Source organism: Vitis riparia, unplaced genomic scaffold (assembly GCF_004353265.1).
Source record: "Vitis riparia cultivar Riparia Gloire de Montpellier isolate 1030 unplaced genomic scaffold, EGFV_Vit.rip_1.0 scaffold380_pilon_pilon, whole genome shotgun sequence".
Lineage (NCBI taxonomy): Eukaryota > Viridiplantae > Streptophyta > Magnoliopsida > Vitales > Vitaceae > Vitis > Vitis riparia.
In genome coordinates, this window is record NW_023269672.1 from 315,460 (window position 1) to 323,638 (window position 8,179).

An 8,179-nucleotide genomic window follows, 5' to 3' on the forward strand; every position below is an offset into this window, starting at 1 on the left:
TGCATTGTTATTTTGGAATTTTATCATGCAATTTCAAGTCAATTTCACTTTATCACAATCATTTCTTATCATCTCATTCAAGCCTTAATTACCGAGAATAATCCATCCTTGTGGACGATACCTAAATACCACTATACTACGGTAGTTTGTACTAAAACCACTTTTTGATCGGGTACAAATTGCTATAGAATAGTGAATTAGGTTATAAATTTTGTTTTGATCCAATAAACGACAAAATCTGAGCGATCAGTAAGATGAATGAAACCTTCAATTTGACAAATAAACACATCATCCTGTAGAAAACCATTAAGAAAGGCATTGTTGATGTCTAAGTACCTAATCTCTCATCCTTAAGCTACTATTAGAGTTAATAAAAATCTAATGGAGGTAGGTTCTATCACAAGGCTATCAATTTCTAAAACACTCAATACCTAGAGTTTAATAAAATCCTTGTACTACTAACCTAGGCTTGTGCATATTAAGGCGCCATTTGGGCTAAACTTCAACTTAGATGTCCACTTATTACCAACCACATTATACTGAGATTGACAAGGTGCCAAGTCTCATGTATAATTCCTCATTAAAGTCTTGTATTCTTCTTCCATTGCTACCTTCCAATTCAAATCAACAAGACCTTGCTTTACACACATAGGTTCGGTAGGACCAAGTGAGATACATAATATATGTGTAAGTTTTATAATATTTTGATTTCATCATATATGATATCAATTTTACTTTGCTATCCTACTTTTGCATTATGATATATTTGAGCATTAGTGTAATATTCTCTCAAGAATGAGAACCTATGTAATATGGTAGCTTGTACAAGTGATGACAACCTAATAACCATTGGTCACAATCTTCATAGGTCATGTTCAATATGTAATTATGCTTAATAGTATACTAATCATGGTAAACTCATCCTAATGACTAAGATAAGTTATCTCATCAATTAGGAGGTAGTGCACTACAACTTTTGATAACTAATCGCAAACAAACTCATCAACTTGTAAAAAACTCATAAGTTAAATCTTTCATGCAACTCCTAATGCACTCAAGTCATGTACAATACAATTGATATGATCATATGTTCCTTGTGAATTGGATTACCAGTAGTTTAGGCAAATGATAACAAATATTCTCAATAAAAGCACTCTAGTACCTTACAAGTTTGAGACAATATGTTCTTTTGGTGATCCTAAGGATTTATGATTATATAATATATGGTCATACCAATTCCTTCAATGAAATTTGGCATACATTCTTTATGGATAAGAGTATATTAGTTGGTCATGATAAAGGAGGATTTGAGACTCTAAGATTGAGAAGTAAGCACAAAAGTTTGATAGCTACTACTTTGTTGGATTATGAACATCTATTCATAGGGAACTTGCATAAAATGGATAGTAGATCATTGGCACGAGTTTTGTATCTCAATCTAATATTATAGGATATTCGAGTATAATTGACTCTTTTAATGAAGTGTTGAGTCAATTTAAGAATTTGATTATGAGGAAGACATTATTTTTCTGATGGGTCCCAATGGTCCTAACTTGAACTCACACTCTTTTGTGACATTTATCTTGAGAGTTTTTTTAGTACCTAATTATAAGTGTGTAAGGGTTCTTTTACATAAGAACAAGGTTACACAGGTGCTTCTAATTAAAGGGTTGATGGGTTTTTCCTTTAGGCTGTTTAATTAATTGGATCCCTTTGGGATAATTAATTAAATAAGACTTATTGTTGGGATAAAGCCTTTAAAAACATGACATGATGTAACAAAATATAATTTCATTAATAAATTTATTTATTTATGATTCTGATTCTTTTCTTCTATCCTTATTTGCATTAACAATTATCTAAGCATTTACACCCCAATCACTTTCAATTATAATTGATCTAGGAATACTCATATCATAGGTATAATGCACTAAACCCTCAAGATCTAAGCTTTTTATGCTTATATGCTTTCGCTAGTTAGATCTAGAGAGTCCTAGGAGTAGTTTGCATGCACCCTAAGTAATATAGGGCTAGAGATAAAGTAATCTAGAGGTTGCCAACACCCATTAGGCTAGTTAAGTAACTCAATCTCATGGGATGGACCATAGTCACTTAAGCTCAATTGTGAATCTATATAAACCTTCTTAGGATTTAGGGTTAAATGCACTATTGTCTTTCACTTTGTTTAGAGAGAAATCCTAGCCATCATTTAGAGAAAAGTTTGCACTTCTCTAACGTCAAGACCAAGAAAGAGATTGTTATGATAAGACCCTTAAATGCATGATATAATGTGACAAATTTAGAATTTATTTAATTATATTTCAGTTTCACTTTTATCTATCCTTGTTCAATGTATTATTTTCTTATGAGCATTCTAGTCTACATCTCCTGCATTGTATATGACTTAGGTGCACTTAAAGTTGCAGGGAAAATCCAAATCATAGGTTCCTTGCAAGTTGATGATTTGTTAATAATTGGATTGTGGACTTAATCAATCAATTTGAGGTTGTAACACATTACCTTCTAATTGGAGAGATGGTTAGCCCTAACCATCAGGATAAGGTTCCCATGGTGAGTGCATTAGTATGTACGATTACATCTTGGACAGGACCTATAGTAAGGCTATCAGGTTGTCATGGCTTCACCAAGCAACTATGCTATATTGTTTCTCAACCTTGAGAGAATATTGAGTTTGTGTCGAAATTAACAACAATTTTGACCTATGAGTAAGATCCTAAAGAAATCATATATTCCCTATGAATTGGATCACTATTGATGGAAATCGATAGTAATAAATATTCTTAATAGAAACATCATGATGTCTTATGAGATTGAGACATTGTGTTCCTTTGAGTGATCTTAAGGACATGTATTCAAGTAAACTATAACCATAATAGTTCCTTAATGCTACGTTTGGTTGACAAGATATGATAGAATAAGATTTGTATATCTTAGGATATCATATCCCATTCGATAAGATATGCATATCCTAGGATATGATTTCCAATAGGATATGATATCCTCGAATAGACATATTCTATGTATATAATATTTTAAAATAACATATCCAATGAGATATGACATATGATATTATATTTATATTTAGTTTGTGAAATTAATAAAAAAATAGTATGAAATATATATTATTTTTTTCCCGTTTAAAATAAAAACTACATCACATTCAAATATTTTCTATTTAAAAAAATGAAATTTCATTTATGTTTAACAATATTTATGATTAAAATATTTAGACTTTACAAATAATTTTTTTATATTATTCAATATATAAAAATCATATATATATATATATATATATCATATATTAATATTATTTTATAAATATTTTTTTAGTTTTTCTTTTTTAATCGTAAATTTAATTTATAATAAAAAAATTATTTTATAAAATGAATATATTAAAAATAAAAATATTAATAAAATAAATAAATAAAATTTTAATGTATGGGATATGTATATCACATATCTTTCCATGTGATTAACATACCCCATATAAAAGGGATGAAAAATAGAGGGTGGATAATTTATCCTACCACTTATCATATCTCATATTTGATTAAACATGTGATAGGATAAGTGATGAGATAACTTATCATATCTCATCATTAACCAAACATAGGATATGATATATTATATCTTATCCCATGCTGTATTCGACTAACCAAATGTAGCCTAAGTGAAAATTCAACATAAGTTTTTTGCGAGTTAGGACATGTCAGATAATTACATAATAGAAAGATTTGTAATTTAAAGATTATAGAGATAATCTTAAAAAGATGATAGTTTTCACCTTTTTAGATTACGAACATAAGTTCATAAGGAGACTGTATATAACGGATCCATAGCAGGTCACGAACCTAAATATTTAATGTCTCATTATAATATACATAAGGTATTGGAGTACTTAACACTATACGTTCTTATTTTGTAAATTTAAGAAAGTGACCTCCAACCATTTGAGAAATCCCATGGCATACTCAATAGTCCTATGTTTGAGCACTTTATTCTTAATGGTGAAGCGTGAGTGAGAGAAAAGACAAGGGAGTGGAGAAGAATATGTAAATTATGAATAAAATAAATTAAAGGATATAGCAATGAAGTAAACATGACAAGACAAAATAGCGATTGAAGTAGACACTAAATTTTATGACCATTCATGATTCGCAATCGTTGCACTCTATAGTTAAAGACAAGCGTTGCACTCATTCATTCTTCAACCACCACCCTTCCCATTAGTCTCTACTCTTTGCTTGTTTTCGAATCTAAATGCCTCTTAGCCCTATTTCCATCACAAAAAAAAAAAGGGAATAAAATCAGAATTGGTATCTGAGTGAAGGGGACTTGCACATCGATGGACTCCTTGATGGATAAATTTGATCCATTCCCTATCCACATGTATTTCTCATTTGCAACTAAATATACATTGGAAGCAGTCTTAACTTAAAGGGAAAAGAGAGAATTTCTATTACTTTTCTCTTTTAACAAACACTAAAAAAAAAAAAAACCTATATACGATGGATAATATATTCTTCGTCTACTACAGTTTGAAATTATAGTAAAGAGATATTCTAGATACATTATGAATGACGCTAAAAGCTATTATTTAATTACCCCCTCTTTTTACACATGGAAGAAAGGAAATACCCATTTCAATTTTTTTTTCCTTTTTCTTTCTATTCCTTTTAATTTGTTTAGAAGTAATGGGATGACATATAATACATAGATTCTGCTAAAAAAAATTCTACTAATTATTATTCATGGACAAAAAGCAAAAATTAAAAACCCTTCTAAAAATAGGTCCAAGTAGCATTACCATTTTGAAAAAAAAAAAGGACAACCAAAATGTGGGAAGTAGACACAAAAAAAAAAAAAAAAAGGTAATAAGAAATGCAAATAATTTGGTATACTCAGCTCAATTACTCCAAAGGATGCAAAGAATGAGAATAATTTATAGTAGTTGAAGAACAAAATCAGGTACCAAGCTGACCTGTCATCCACCACCATTACGAATCTAGCCCATCATGGGGACTATACTCTACCCCCTTCTTATCACAAAAATCTATTATCTTTTCTTCTATAAATTCCCCACTCACGGGAAACTACTATGTTTTTTTTTTTTTTCAAATTAAAGTTTCCAACTTTAAAAAGAAAAGAATTTTTTTTAAAAAAAAGTGGCATCGCATAGTGTGATTGTTCAGTCCGACTGGCACTGACATCACCCAAAGTAAGGTGCTCCATCTCCGTAACCCCGTCTGCAGCAGCGCGTGTTCTCTCACTCTCTTCGGCCACTGTTTCATATATTGAAATTTTTTCATATTAAATATGTTTTTTAATTCCGATGATAATTAATTTCTAATTTCTAATACCAATAATTGATTTTTGTTTTTTTGTGATAAGAAGAATGTAGAAATATTTTTCAATAATATCACAAATTCACAATCATAAAATGTTAAAAAAAATAAATAAATATTTGTCTTTGTGTCATGAAACTATTTTAAGAACTTTTCTACTTTTTAAAAATAAATGATAACATAAAAGTCTCATAATGCAAATTTATTTATTTATTTATTTATTTATTTATGATTCTGATACTTTTCTTCTATCCTTATTTGCATTAACTATTATCTAAGCATTTACACCCCAATCACTTTCAACTATAATTGATCTAGGAATACTCGGATCATAGGTATAATGCACTAAACCCTCAAAATCTAAGCTTTTTATGCTTATTTGCTTTCGCTAGTTAGATCTAGAGAGTCCTAGGAATAGTTTGCATGCACCCTAAGTAATATAGGGCTAGAGATAAAGTAATCTAGAGGTTCCCAACACCCATTAGGCTAGTTAAGTAACTCAATCTCATGGGATGGGCCATAGTCACTTAAGCTCAATTGTGAATCTATATAAACCTTCTTAGGATTTAGGGTTAAATGCACTATTGCCTTTCACTTTGTTTAGAGAGAAATCCTAGCCATCATTTAGAGAAAAGTTTGCATTTCTCTAACGTCAAGACCAAGAAAGATATTGTTAGGATAAAACCCTTAAATGCATGATATAATGTGACAAATTTAGAATTTATTTAATTATATTTCAGTTTCACTTTTATCTATCCTTGTCCCATGTATTATTTTCTTTTGAGCATTCTAGTCTACATCTCCTGCATTGTATATGACTTAGGTGCACTTAAAGTTGCAGGGAAAATCTAAATCATAGGTTCCTTGCAAGTTGATGAATTGTTAATAATTGGATTGTGGACTTAATCAATCAATTTGAGGTTGTAATACATTACCTCCTAATTGGAGAGATGGTTAGCCCTTACCATCAGGATAAGGTTCCCATGGTGAGTGCACTAGTATGTACGATTACATCTTGGACAGGACCTACAATAAGACTATCAGGTTGTCATGGCTTCACCAAGCAACTATGTTATATTGTCTCTCAACCTTGAGAAAATATTGAGTTTGTGTCGAAATTAACAACAATTTTAACCTATGAGTAAGATCCTAAAGAAATCATATATTCCATATGAATTGGATCACTATTGATGGAAATCAATAGTAATAAATATTCTTAATAGAAACATCATGATATCTTATGAGATTGAGACATTGTGTTCCTTTGAGTGATCTTAAGGACATGTATTCAAGTAAAATATAACCATAATAGTTCCTTAATGCTATGTTTGGTTGACAAGATATGATAGAATAAGATTTGTATATCTTAGGATATCATATCTCATTTGATAAGATATGCATATCTTAGGGTATGATTTCCAATGGGATATGATATCCTCGGATATACATATTCTATGTATATAATATTTTAAAATAACATATCCAATGAGATATGCCATATTATATTATATTTATATTTAGTTTGTGAAATTAATAAAAAAAAAATATGAAATATATATTATTTTTTCCCGTTTAAAATAAAAATTACATAACATTCAAATATTTTCTATTTTAAAAAATGAAATTTCATTTATGTTTAACAATATTTATGATTAAAATATTTAGACTTTACAAATAATTTTTTTTTTATATTATTCAGTATATAAAAATCATTTTTATATATATCATATATTAATATTATTTTATAAATAGTTTTTGAGTTTTTCTTTTTTAATCGTAAATTTAATTTATAATAAAAATTTTATTTTATAAAATGAATATATTAAAAATAAAAAATTGATAAAATAAATAAATAAATTTTTAATGTATGGGATATGTATCTCACATATCTTTCCATGGGATTAACATACCCTATATGAAAGGGATGAAAAATAGAGGGTGGATAATTTATCCTATCACTTATCATATCTCATATTTGATTAAACATATGATAGGATAAGTGATAAGATAACTTATCATATCTCATTATTAACCAAACATAGGATATGATATATTATATCTTATCTCATGATATATTATATCTTATCTCATATTATATTCGACTAACCAAATGTAGCCTAAGTGAAAATTCAACATAAGTTTTTTGCGAGTTAGGACATGTCAGATAATTACATAATAAGAGGATTTGTAATTTAAAGATCATAGAGATAATCTTAAAAATATGATAGTTTTCACCTTCTTAGATTACGAATATAAGTTCATAAGGAGACTGTATATAACGGATCCATAGCAGATCACAAACCTAAATATTTAATGTCTCATTATAATATACATAAGGTATTGGAGTACTTAACACTATACGTTCTTATTTTGTAAATTTAAGAAAGTGACCTCCAACCATTTGAGAAATCCCATGGCATACTCAATAGTCCTATGTTTGAGCACTTTATTCTTGATGGTGAAGCGTGAGTGAGACAAAAGACAAGGGAGTGCAGAAGAATATGTAAAATATGAATAAAATAAATTAAAGGATGTAGCAATGAAGTGAACATGACAAGACAAAATAGCGATTGAAGTAGACACTAAATTTTATGACCATTCATGATTCGCAAGCGTTGCACTCTATAGTTAAAGACAAGCATTGCACTCATTCATTCTTCAACCGCCACCCTTCCCATTAGTCTCTACTCTTTGCTTGTTTTCGAATCTAAATGCCTCTTAGCCCTATTTCCATCACACACACAAAAAAAAAAAAAAAAAGGGAATAAAATCAGAATTGGTATTTGAGTAAAGGGGACTTGCACATCGATGGA